Below are 14,045 nucleotides of genomic sequence, written 5' to 3' on the forward strand. Positions count from 1 at the left end.
GACTCTTATCTGGGAGGACTGAGTTTGATTCCCCACTGAACATAAGAACATAAGAGAAGCCATGTTGGATCAGGCCAATGGCCCATATATATATACTGTACATATACATATACACACACACACTGTGGCTAGTGGCCACTGATGGATCTCTGCTCCATATTTTTATCTAACCCCCCCCTTGAAACTGACTGCTTCACTTACAGCTGCTGGAATGGCCTTGGGTTAGCCATAGCTATCGCAGGAGCTGTCCTTGAAAGGGCAACTGCTGTGAGAGCCCTCTCAGCCCCACTCATCTCACAGGGTGTCTGTTGCGGGGGGGAGAAGATATAGGAGATTGTAAACCACTCTGAGTCTCTGATTCAGAGAGAAAGGCGGGGTATAAATCTGCAGTCATCATCTTCTTCTTCTCTAAGCGTAGTCGTCAGAGAGATTTCTACTCTGTTATATTGCATAATATCTCAGACACTATTCTGATACACTACTCTAAAAGATAACTATGCTGGAATACAATGGATATATAGCTCTACTTGGTGAGAATGAGTTTAGCATATGTAACGAGAGAAGAAACCATTATCCCTATTCAGTCCCGAGAAGGAGTTTGTTTCAAGTTTCATAATAACTTGTCAGCAGTTTCCCTTTCCATTCTGTTCTTGAAGTTCCTTTGCAATAAAACAGCTACTTCAAGGTCACCCACTGAATGTTCTGGAAGGCTGAAGTGTTCTTGTATAGATTTCTCAGATTTGTCATTCCAGATGTCAGATTTGTGTCCATTTATCCTTTGGGACAGGCTTTGTCCTATGTAGAGAACTGAAGGGCATTGTTGGCACTTGATGGCATATATGATGTTGGAAGAAGAGCGAGTAAATGAGTCTGAGATGGTGTAGTTAATGCTGTTAGGTCCAGTGATTATGTTGTCTGGGTGTATGTGGCAGCAAAGTTGGCACTTGGGTTTATTGCAAGCTCTGTTCCCAGTGTCCATGCTTTTAGCGTATGGAAGATTACATTCTCAATGAAACTTTGTTGGTCTTAAAGGTGCCACTGGACTCCAACTCTGTTCTCTTGCTTCAGACCAACATGGCCGCCCACCTGGATCTGCCTCTGCAGAGTGAGTTTGGACTTCCTTGGTGATTTCCCATCCAAATATTCACCAGGGCTAACCCTTCTTCGCTTCTGAGATTCAGTAGGAGGCAGCTTCATTTGTTCGTGTGTTTGTTCAAGACAGAGGGGAGGCATTTATAATGAAAAGGAGCATTCTTGCCGGTGTAGGATTTGCATTAGTTACTGACTGAAACAAAAAGGACTTTAAAGCTGGGAAGTGTGCAAAATGTGCTTGCCTTGTGAATGTCAGGGGGAAACAGATGTATAGGTCTGCTGCTTCAAAATGACCCCAGCCCTTGTTTTGATTCAGGGGCTGTGATTTCCACAAATGGTGGGGTTGTGTAATGAACTAGGACGTCTGCTGTGACTTTTAATTGCAAATTTTGTCTGCTCACAGACACTGTTGGGACTGGGTTTTTTACAATCTGTGGCTCTGACACAGGACATATGTTTGTTGCCCTGAAAGCTTCTTGGTAATAAGGAGTTAATCTTCTCCTTGGAGGAGGAAAAAAAAAGCCTTGCTACACAGCTGCTCATCTTTCTACATTGGCATTTTGGGCTGATAGGCTCTGCCATTGAGGGGCACAGATTGTCTTCCCCCTCAATTCCTTCTTGACTAGTATAATATAGTGAGTCTAATGCATAGAGGAGACACGGTTGCAGTGATCATAGCTCTTTATTGAGTTACAGCATAGTAGTAGTAACTATCCCTGTGGTGCAGAGTGGTAAAGCTGCAGTACTGCAGTTGGAGCCCTCTGCTCACGACCCGAGTTCGATCTCAGTGGAAGCTGGGTTCAGGTAGCCGGCTCAGGTTGACTCAGCCTTCCATCCTTCCGAGGTCGGTAAAAGGAGTACCCAGCTCACTGAGGGGAAAGTGTAGATGACTGGGGAAGGCAATGGCAAACCAACCCGTAAAAAGTCTGCTGTGAAAACGTTGTGAAAGCAACGTCACCCCAGAGTCGGAAACAACTGGTGCTTGCACAGGGGACTACCTTTACCTTTTACTAGTAACTAAAGAGAAGACCTGCTAACTGAGCCAATGGGGTCAACTATATACAGTCCTGGGTTCCTGCGCTAGAATGCCATTGGATCGTTTGAACCAGCAGGGGACTTCTGGTTGGACCAGGGCAGCAGGAATTTTGATCCTACTGCCCATTGTTCTAGAGTCCCCAAGCTCAGTCCTAAAGGCTCCAATGAGCCAGGCAGGAACACTAGCAATAATACATGATTAGTCCACATACACAACATCTGGGATGCAATTGCTGCCATGGCTGGGGCTTAAAGAGAGATAGGCTTGCCAGGGCACCCACTGGAAAGCTTCACTGCCTGCCATTGATTGAGAGGTGCAAGACAGAAAATGCAAAGGTAGATCATCAAAAAATTCACGACATTTCACCAGTTACCAGTAGACGTCAGTCTACTGAAGCATAATCACAGTAAATACAGAACTGGTGGTCACAATTCAGAAACAAGAATTAAGAAAGAGAAGAAGAAGAAGAATTGCAGATTTATGTCCCGCCCTTCTCCCTGAATCAGAGACTCAGAGCGGCTTACAATCTCCTTTATCTTCTTCCCTCACAACAGACACCCTAAGAACATAAGAACATAAGAGAAGCCATGTTGGATCAGGCCAACGGCCCATCAAGTCCAACACTCTGTGTCACACAGTGGCAAAAAATGTTATATACACACATACACTGTGGCTAATAGCCACTGATGGACCTGTGCTCCATACACTGTGGCTAATAGCCACTGATGGACCTGTGCTCCATATTTTTATCTAAACCCCTCTTGAAGGTGGCTATACTTGTGGCCGCCACCACCTCCTGTGGCAGTGAATTCCACATGTTAATCACCCTTTGGGTGAAGAAGTACTTCCTTTTATCCGTCTTAACCTGTCTGCTCAGCAATTTCATCGAATGCCCACGAGTTCTTGTATTGTGAGAAAGGGAGAAAAGTACTTCTTTCTCTACTTTCTCCATTCCATGCATTATCTTGTAAACCTCTATCATGTCACCCCGCAGTCGACGTTTCTCCAAGCTAAAGAGTCCCAAGCGTTTCAACCTTTCTTCATAGGGAAAGTGCTCCAGCCCTTTAATCATTCTAGTTGCCCTTCTCTGCACCTTCTCTAAAGCTATAATATCCTTTTTGAGGTGCGGCGACCAGAACTGCACACAGTACTCCAAATGAGACCGCACCATCGATTTATACAGGGGCATTATGATACTGGCTGATTTGTTTTCAATTCCCTTCCTAATAATTCCCAGCATGGCGTTGGCCCTTTTTATTGCAAACGCACACTGTCTTGACACTTTCAGTGAGTTATCTATCATGACCCCAAGATCTCTCTCTTGATCAGTCTCTGCCAGTTCACACCCCATCAACTTGTATTTGTAGCTGGGATTCTTAGCCCCAATGTGCATTACTTTGCACTTGGCCACATTGAACCGCATCTGCCACGTTGACGCCCACTCACCCAGCCTCAACAGATCCCTTTGGAGTTCCTCACAATCCTCTCTGGTTCTCACCACCCTGAACAATTTAGTGTCATCCGCAAACTTGGCCACTTCACTGCTCACTCCGAACTCTAAATCATTTATGAACAAGTTAAAAAGCATGGGACCCAGTACCGAGCCCTGCGGCACCCCACTGCTTACCGTCCTCCACTGCGAAGACTGCCCATTTATACTCACTCTCTGCTTCCTATTACTCAGCCAGTTTTTGATCCACAAGAGGACCTGTCCTTTTACTCCATGATTCTCAAGCTTTCTAAGGAGCCTTTGATGAGGAACTTTATCAAAAGCTTTCTGGAAGTCAAGGTAAACAACATCTATCGGGTCTCCTTTGTCCACATGTTTGTTCACCCCCTCAAAGAAATGCAACAGGTTAGTGAGGCAAGATCTTCCCTTGCAGAACCCATGCTGAGTCTTCCTCAATAACCCGTGTTCATCAATGTGCCTACTCATTCTGTCCTTGATAATGGTTTCTACCAACTTTCCCGGTATTGAAGTCAGACTGACTGGCCTGTAGTTTCCCGGATCTCCTCTGGAACCTTTTTTAAAGATGGGGGTGACATTTGCTACCTTCCAGTCCTCAGGAATGGAGGCAGATTTCAATGAAAGATTACAGATTTTTGTTAGAAGATCCACAAGTTCAACTTTGAGTTCCTTCAGAACTCTCGGATGTATGCCATCCGGACCCGGTGACTTATTAGTTTTTAATTTGTCTATCAGTTGTAGGACCTCCTCATTTGTCACCTCAATCTGACTCAGGTCTTTCAACACCCCTTCCAAAATTAGTGGTTCTGGGGCGGGCAAAAAGTTCTCGTCTTCTACAGTGAAGACGGAGGCAAAAAATTCATTTAGCTTTTCAGCCATTTCCCTATCCTCCTTCAGTAATCCTTTTACCCCATGGTCATCCAAGGGCCCCACTGCCTCCCTGGCTGGTTTCCTACTTCTAATATATTTGAAGAAAGTTTTATTGTTGGTCTTTATGTTTTTTGCAATATGCTCCTCATAGTCCCTTTTTGCCTGCCTGATCACAGTCTTGCATTTGATTTGCCACAGCCTGTGTTCCCTTTTACTAATCTCACGTGGACTGGTTTTCCACCGCTTAAAGGAGTCCTTCTTACCTTTTACAGCTTCCATTACTTTGTTTGTTAACCACGCAGGCCTTTTCTTATGCCTGTTTGTGCCTTTCCTAACTTGTGGTATGTATTTTATCTGAGCTTCTAGGATTATAGTTTTAAATAGCGTCCAAGCTTTCTCAAGGGTTTTGACCGTATGTACCTTTCCTTTCAGTTTCTTCCTCACATGCCTCCTCATCTCAGTGTATTTACCCCTTTTAAAGTTAAACGTGGTTGTGGTGGTCTTTTTGGACAACTCCCTATTTATACAAACGGTGAAATCAATAACATTATGGTCACTGCTCCCAAGCGGCGCAATCACTTTTACATCTCTCACCAAGTCTTGGGCATTACTTAGGACCAAATCCAGGATCGCCCCACCCCTGGTAGGTTCTGAGACCATCTGCTCCATAGCACAGTCATTGAGAGCATCAAGAAACTCAATCTCTTTCTCTCGACCAGAACACATATTGACCCAATCAATCTGCGGGTAGTTAAAATCACCTATTACAACACAGTTTTTACGTTTAGCCGCTATCTTTAAGCCTTCCATCATATTATAATCGTCCTCTCTCTTTTGATTTGGTGGGCGATAACAAACTCCCATAGTTAAATTTCCTTTTGGGCCCTCTATTTCAACCCAAAGCATTTCTAAAAGTGAATCTAATTCTCTGATCTCAGCCTTACTGGACCGTATATCCTCTCTGACATACAGAGCCACCCCACCTCCAACCCTTCCCTCCCTATCCTTCCGATATAGCTTATATCCAGGAATCACCGTGTCCCACTGATTCTCCTCATTCCACCAAGTTTCTGAAATTCCCACAATGTCTATGTTTTCTCCCAGCACTAAACATTCCAATTCACCAATTTTACTTTGAACACTTCTAGCATTTGCATACAAACATCTATAATTTCCCAGGCGAGCTAGGCCCGCCACCTTCCTCCTGCCGCCTCGAGACACTGGCAGACAGTCCATATTGTTTGTCACCTTCACAGTGGACAACTCCGGTCCGTTACCCGGTAGAAAAATAGCAGCTAACCCTTCATCTCTTGGAGACGAGTCCTCCCGAACCAGAGACATTTCATCTCCTGTCGGCTTTCCCCCAAGATTTAGTTTAAAAACTGCTCTGCCACCTTTTTGATTTTAAGCGCCAGCAGCCTGGTTCCATCCGGGGACAAGTGGAGACCGTCTCTTTTGTACAGCTCCCGCTTGTTCCAGAAAGCATCCCAGTGCCTAACAAACTTAAACCCTTCCTCTTTACACCATCGTCTCATCCACACATTGAGACTTCTAATTTGTGCCTGTCTCTCCTGCCCTGCACGTGGAACAGGTAGCACTTCCGAGAAGGCTACCTTGGAGGTCCTGGCCTTAAGTCTCCCGCCTAGCAGCCTAAATTTTTCCTCCAGGACCTCACGACTGCATTTCCCCACATCGTTGGTGCCAACATGCACCACGACCACAGGCTCCTCCCCAGCACTGTCTATCAGTCTATCTACTACACGCGTAATGTCCGCTACCTTCGCACCAGGCAGGCAAGTCACCATACGGTCAGTACGCGGTTTCGCCACCCGGCTGTCTACTTGCCTAATGATCGAATCACCAACTACCAATACCCCCCCTCTCCCCCTGCTCAGGGATGGTTCCTTGGCGCGAAAGGATTCCCGCTCACCAACCGAAGAAGAGGTCCCTTCTGAGGGCGCATTCCCCTTATCCTCAGCACGGTGCCCTGTTCCCTCTCGACCCTCACGCTCTCTGGCAGCAACGGGGCTGCTACGTTCAGAGCGGGGCTCATCTAATACGCCCCCGAGAGTCTTCCCCAAGTGCCTAACTGACCGTCTCTGCTTCTCCAGGGCAGTCACCTTGGCCTCAAGGGTACGAACTTGTTCCCTGAGGACCAGGAGCTCCTTGCATCGAGCACACACCCAAGACTTCTGTCCTTTGGGCAGATAGTCATACATGTGACACTCGGTGCAAAACACTGGAAAGCCCCCAACCCCCTGCTGGCATTCTATCTTCATTGTATATATATATATATTAAAATATACAGTCCTCTTTAAATGCTGTTTAAGTGGCTCCCCTTCTGGCGGGTCAACTTACCTAAACTTACCTTATTGGGAACTTACCTTATTTGGAGAACAAGGAAGCCAGGGATCTGGGTTCCTGCTCCTTAGAGAGCCCCTAGGCGAAGAGCCACAGGCCAAGAGCCCTTTAGCTCTCGCCCTTCGGCTCGCGCCAAAGGCTCGCGCCTTTGGCAAGGCGCAGCTTAAAATGCAAAGAGGTGGAGCAGGGCACTCCTCAGCAATCACTCTCAATCAGCAGCAATCACTCTCAATCTCTTTCACCCTTAAGGCAGTCAACCAAACAAAGAGCAGTCAACCAAACAAAGAGCAGTTCCCCAGCTATCACACCTTAGAATTTTAGGCAGCCCCACAAACCTTAGAATGTAGTCCTTCAAAACTCAGAAATTCTCAGCAATTTCTCCAGCTGTCTCAGCTATCAGAGCTGCTCTGCTCTGCTCCTCCCAGACCTCTGTGAGATGTGCTCAGCCTTTGGCAAGGCGCAGCTTAAAATGTGAGGTGGGTGGGGCTGGAGAGGGCTCTCACAGCAGCTGCCCTTTCAAGGACAACCTCTGCCAGAGCTATGGCTGACCCAAGGCCATTCCAGCAGGTGCAAGTGGAGGAATGGGGAATCAAACCCGGTTCTCCCAGATAAGAGTCCGCACACTTAACCACTACACCAAACTAGGTATTACAATTCAAAACGCATGCTTCAATAGTAATCATAAGTCAAGCAAGAGACTCCTCTGTGCTCCTTCATATTATAGTGTCCAAAAGACCCACAAAAGTCCAACGAGAAGGCAGAGGATGTCCCAGAGAAATTTCTACAGCCGATACGTGCTTCCCATGTATACAAGACGTTTCAAAACAATTCTTCATCAAAGATTTTAGGTTTTCACGGCTGGTAACATCATTAGGGTTTGTAGAATCTTTCGGGATCAAGTGCCGTGTTCTACTGGAGAAAGTCCCCACTCAATGCACAGCAGCCAAGAAGGTCTGAGCGCCTGCTCTGGCTGCAACGCCACTGAGGATGTTCTCCGCAGCCGAGAACGAAACGTCTGGAAGGAAAACTTTCTCCAGTAGAACACGGCACTTGATCCCGAAAGATTCTACAAACCCTAATTCTTCATCAGTTACACAGTTGAAAAATGGAACCTGATTTCCATACTACTCTAGGCATAGCTCATGTCTCCGTGGAATCTACCAAATGGATTGTGTTTTCTATCTTTGCATTTTTCATACGCTTGGAGTCCCTATTGTTTGGCTTATTGCTCGAGAGGGGGCAGGAGACAAATTAAAAAAGACTGGCTTTGTGTGTGTTGTGAGATCACTTTGGGGGAGAATGCAGACATAAGGTCACATCACCCTAGGAATCTCTGGAAACTCTATTGTTTTACCTAGAGGGATGTGATGTCGCTTTCTCTCCCCCCCCCCCCCAAGCAGTGCATCACAGTATATGCACCACTTGTGCCCCTCTCCCCCTCAGAAGTTTCTGTAAACCAAAGCAGAGGTAAATTCAGATTAATTTTGTATTTTTATATACATGTGTGTGTGTGCATATATGCATGGTACTATATTATTCTATCATTATGATGACTCGCCTCCCCCCCCACTTCAATGGAGATTCCCAGCAAACTGCTCTGAATAGCTGCAGTCTGTGTTTGTCCCTCGCTTTGTTGTTTCCTCAGGAATACTGAATGGCAACATACGTGCAGCCAGTGGTGCAATTCTAGCAGGAGTTCCTTTGCATATTAGGCCACACACCCTTGATGTAGCCAATCCTCCAAGAGCTTACAAAAAAGAGCCTTGTAAGCTCTTGGAGGATTGGCTGCATCAGGGGGTGTGGCCTAATATGCAAAGGAGCTCCTGCTAGAATTCCACCTCTGCGTGCAGCCCTGACTATGGACTCTTTGAATGGGACACCACAGATGGATGCCACCTTCTTCTCGTGGGGGTGGAAATTGTCATCAAGTCTCAGTCAACTTATGGCAAGGCAACAGATGTTCAGAGGTGGTTTGCCGTTGCCTACCTCTGTGCAGTGACCCTGTGTAGTTGCCTACCCTGTGTAGTGACTTTCTTGGTGGCCTCCCATCCAAGCGACCCTGCTTAGTGTCTGAGATCTGAGAAGATCAGGCTAGCTGGGGCCATCCAGGTCAGGGCTTCTCTTCTCGTGGGTCCCTGAAATTCAGCTATAGAGGCAGAGAAGGGGTTGGAAGGCTGCAGAGAATGAGAAAAAAAAAATGCATTACTCAGAAGAGAGGTTTGAGTCATCTGCTTCCACCCGCAGACTTGGAAAATGCTTTGATGGGCAAGTGCAGCTCTTCTTCTATTATCAGCTCTCGTCCCAGATGTTTCCAGATGCTCATGAGAAGAGGGTCTTTGTGCGACAGCATCTTTGAAGTCCTGATAAGCTTGTGCAATCCCGTTTGCCATCTGAGCATTTCTTAAGAGCTACCAGAAGCACTCGCAGGGAAGGGTATTTTATCTTTCAATGGGTCAAAACTGTTAAGACATTTTGCAGGGGACATTTCCCTAGCTTCTCTAACAATAGAAATTCCTACTTTGGAATTAGAGGGACTTTCCTCCAGAGGACAAAAAGGGGAAGAAGGGGTAACGTTGTCAGCCACTTAAAGTGGAGAGAAGTGGGATCCAAATGAATCCAGTGAATGAATGAATAATATAATTTGAAAGCTTGCTTAATTTCCCCACCCCATTCATTTGGAAACAAAAATGCAATACTGCACAGGAACTGGGATCATCATCTCTTGCAGAACAGAGTTCTGAAAGATATGGGGCTGCCAACTCCGGTTTAGGAAATTCCTGGAGATTTGGGAATGGTGCTGGGGAAGGGCAGGATTTGGGCCATTTGGCGAGCTAAGTGGCAATGCCATGCCATAAAGTCCACACTCCAAAGCTGCCATCTCTGCAGTCTGGTTATCAGCTATAATTCCTGGAGAACTCCAGGCTTTCTCTAGAAGCTGGGAACACGATCCCAAACCACTAGTCCACTCCCATTAGTCCATCCCAAACCACTATGAAATCAGGGAAGGCAAGGGGTTTTGCATGCATTAGCAAAAGAGATATGGGAGAACTTACTCCTGTAGGTCGGCAGAAGCCTAGTCTCTTTCTTCTCTTGTGTTAAGGTGTGTTGGGATCAAGCTGGGCTACTGTCCTAAGTGGAGTTCATTTTGACAGTGTCCAGAGACAACAGAAGGGTGACTGGCCCACCATTTAACACTTTACCTGTTGGATCGATTGGCTGGATCGTCTGTTCCTCACTCTGCTTGTTCTGTGTATTTTTGAAAGAATTTTGTATGGACTTTTGCTATTTATAAATGTGTATTGGAATTCTATTATAAAATATTTTGAAGAACTATGAATTAGATAGAATGTAGTGGTTAGACCAGGGGTGTCAAACTCATTCGCCATGAGGGCCGGATTTGACATAAATGGGACCTTGTCGGCCGGGCCATGTATGTCATAAAATGTAATGCCAGGTAGCGGACATATAAACTTTGTAAAGGGCACAGACACAGAAAGATTTTTTTTAAACTTAAAATAAAACATGCTTAAAATATTAGCACACTTGCAATGATTTTGTTTTATAGTCTCTGATAAATGTCACCTCTTGCTATGAATTATTGCATCAAAAACTGCAGACAATGTCTGTGCTGTACCAGTCTTGAATATGTGCTGTTCAGCTGTGCACATCCATAAGTTGCAAACCTACTTTTGATTCATTGACGTTCATTTACAGACATCTCATGGTCAATGCTTTGAGCCTAAGATTCAGAGGAACATAAAGCAGCTGGACATTGTGAGCTTTTGTACAGAAGTTGCTTCACGTAGTAGTCAAGAACTTGTGAAGGCACCATGGCACAGACTGAAGGCCATGTGCTTGTCAACAAAAACTATAATTTTAGAAAAATGACTACAACTAAAGAACAATATATATATATATAACTTCCCCCCAAAAAACAACTACAGAGAAGAGAGAGAGAGCCAGAGAGAGTCAGTGGCAGCCTACTATCTGGGAAGTCTAAATTCAAGACCCCCAATCAAAGGAAAATGTGAAAGAAAAATTAAGGAAAATTAGATGGGTAAACCTGGGGTGGCATACTCAGCCTAATGCTGATATTTCTCTTCTAAATAGTTCACATGCTTTTCTATTGAGAAAGACTGGAGGGCATGAGTACAGTGAAAAAGAGGAGGGGAACCCAGTTACACCCATAACAAGCCCAACAAAACTCTCGCTCTGTAACAAGGTAAAAAGCTCATACCTTCACTAAAACGTTGCTAGTCTTAAAAGCACGCTTTGTAGCTCTCCTAATGTTGGGGACTATGCAAAGAAAGCTCTGGCTCTTTCTTTCGTTCTGTGGGACATGAGGAGGGGGAGGAGCCTCAGCCATTAATTACAAGGAAGAGAGGCTTGTCTCAGTAGCTCTGCAGGGTGATTAATTGAGCCTGGCAAACTTAATCACCCAGCAGAGCTATGGAGACAAGCTCCCTCATTGGCTGAGGCTACTCCTCCTCCTCCTCCCTTTGGGAAAAGGGAGGGGGGAGAGGGAAAGGCTGCTTTGGTGTTTGGCTTATCCAGGGAGAAACACAAAATGGTGACCGAAAAAAGCAGACAAGGGAAAATGAAGCAGATGACAGCAGTTGCTGGAGGGCCTGATTGGAGCCGGGCCTGTATTTGACAGCCCCGTGTTAGACTATTATACACAGAGGCCTCCCACTGTGCCAGGTGGCTCCTACCAACAACCAATGTTCCCTCTAAGCAGCTGCAGAGTCTTGTGAGCAAATATTCTACTTTGTGAGCTACTAGTTATGAGCTACTGGCATTAAAGTTGTGAGCTACTGCATAAATTATTGTGCTCTGGGGTCATCCTTCCTGAGCTAAGACAAAATGTGTGAGCTGGAGGCTAAAAAATCTGTGAGCTACGTTTATGCTAACTCAGCAACCCTTGTGTGTGTTGTAACATCACTTCCCAAGGAAACCCAGAAGTGCCATCAAGTAATTCTAGGAATAGAGTTTCTGGCAACTCCTGACATAGAGCTGCCTGATGTTATTTCTGGAAAAGCTACATGCCTGCTCCATATGCCTCCCTCTCTCCACTGTTGTCCAGACCTGGCAACCCTGCACCAGTGTTCTGTACAGATTCTAACCTGTCTACATTGAATAAAACTGTTAAATGATAAGTAGAGCCTGTTGGTGAATTGCCCAATGATTTTTTAAAGCACCGTACAGGGGTAGAAGAAGAGGGATTGGATTTATACCCCACCCTTCACTACCCGAAGGAATCTCAGAGCGGCTTAGCAATCTCCTTTCCCTTCCCACAACAGACACCCTGTGAGGTAGGTGAAGCTGGGAGAGCCCTGAGAGAACAGCTGTTGAGAGAATGGCGCTGAAAGAACTGCGACTGACCCAAGGTCCCAAGTGTGTGCAATATACCGGATGTTTTCATGTGGTGATTCCTGACGCTTAGGCAGGGCTCTTTTTTTGCAGAAAAAGCCCCGCAGGAACTCATTTGCATATTAGGCCACACCCCCTGACATCACCATTGTTTCACATATGGCTCTTTTGTCGAAAAAGCCCAGCAGGAACTATTTGCATACTAGGCCACACCCCATCAGCCAGAACTGCGTTCCTGTGCGTTCCTGCTCAAAAAAAGCCCTGCACTTAGGCATTGAATGTGAGCTGACTTCATCTGACAGCAGAGCAATCGAGGCACAAGGAACCCTGTGAGGTTCAACCTGTAGAGCTCATTCACAGGTTGTTACTTGATACTGCTGGGAGGAAGAGGCAAGCCTGCATCTGTGAACCAGCTCCATGAAAGGCTCCGGCACAACTTTCAGATGCAGCTTTGCCTTTTTAATATACTTAGAAATGACAACGATTCCTTCCCTTCTTATCACTTGTGTGTATTTTTAAAGGAGAAAGGGCATGTTTGAAAAGACTATGGTTTCCCCAGAAACTGACATCTACTCTCCGGAGATCAGTTGTACTTTCAAGGAGATCTTAGGGCTGCCTTCCTCCACTTCGCCTTTTACATTTCCTTGGAGTGTGCTGCTCTCTGCTGGCAGAAAAAAGCAGGTGGTGAAAAGACTGCAATTCCAAACTAGTAGGTGCTGATGTTTGATCATCTGTATTTAGGGTTGCCAAGTCCAATTCAAGAAATATCTGGGGACTTTGGGGATGGAGCCAGGAGACTTTGGGGGTGGAGCCAGGAGACATTAGGGGTGGAGCCAAGATCAAGGCTGTGACTAGCATAATTGAACTCCAAAGGGAGTTCTGACCATCAAATTTAAAGGGATGGCACACCTTTTCAATTCCTTCCTTTCATAGGAAATAATGAAGATAGGGGCACCTTCTTTTGGGGCTCATAGAATTGGACCCCCTGGTCCAATCTTTTTGAAACTTGGGAGGTATTTTGGGGAGAGGCACTAGATACTATACTGAAAATTTGGTGCCTCTACGCCAAAAAACAGCCCCCCCAGAGCCCCAGATACCCACGGATCAATTCTTCATGATTTTCTATGGGAATAAATCTCCATAAGGAATAATAGAGTTCCCAGCAGACATTTCCCTCCCCCCCCCGCTTTCTGATGACCCTGAAGCGGGGGAGGGTCTCCAAACCGGGGGATCCCCTGCCCCCACCTGGGGATTGGCAACCCTATCTGTATTATTTAATTAGAAGCAAGATTCACTGATCACAAAAGCAGGCCTCATTTTGAGCAGGAGCTCACAGGAGCGGAGCTCTAGAACCTCTAAATTTTATTGTGCTCTTTCTTGTTTGCTTCCTTCCCCAAATACTTGCTTCTGGGCTCTGTTGTTCAAACCCCCTGTGAGAATTTTGCTGAACTCTTAAGAGCTGACAATATTCTACTATTTTCCCCACCCAAAAAATGGGAAAATAACCAAAACATATAAAGCAGACAGATGGAAATCTTCGTCCTGCCGCTGTGGCCACATAGGTGAAAGTAATTGAAAAAGTATGATGGGGGTGAGGTTTTATTATGGCAATTATAATTCAAGAAGCATTTTAAGGTAAATGCTGAGCTGATGTAATTTAGTACACCTTCCAGTGATGTCAGGGGTGTGTGGTATATGCAAATGAGTTGTGCTAATGAGCTCCCGCACCTCTTTTTCTACAAAATGACTCCTGCTCAAAAGGGTTTAATTCCGGGCAAGTGTGTGTTACAAACACAGTCTTAGTCTGCCACAGTGACAGCAGCAGAGACCTGGGACCAATGTTCCCTC

The sequence above is a fragment of the Heteronotia binoei genome, chromosome 2 (assembly GCF_032191835.1).
Source record: "Heteronotia binoei isolate CCM8104 ecotype False Entrance Well chromosome 2, APGP_CSIRO_Hbin_v1, whole genome shotgun sequence".
NCBI classification, from domain to species: Eukaryota; Metazoa; Chordata; class Lepidosauria; order Squamata; family Gekkonidae; genus Heteronotia; species Heteronotia binoei.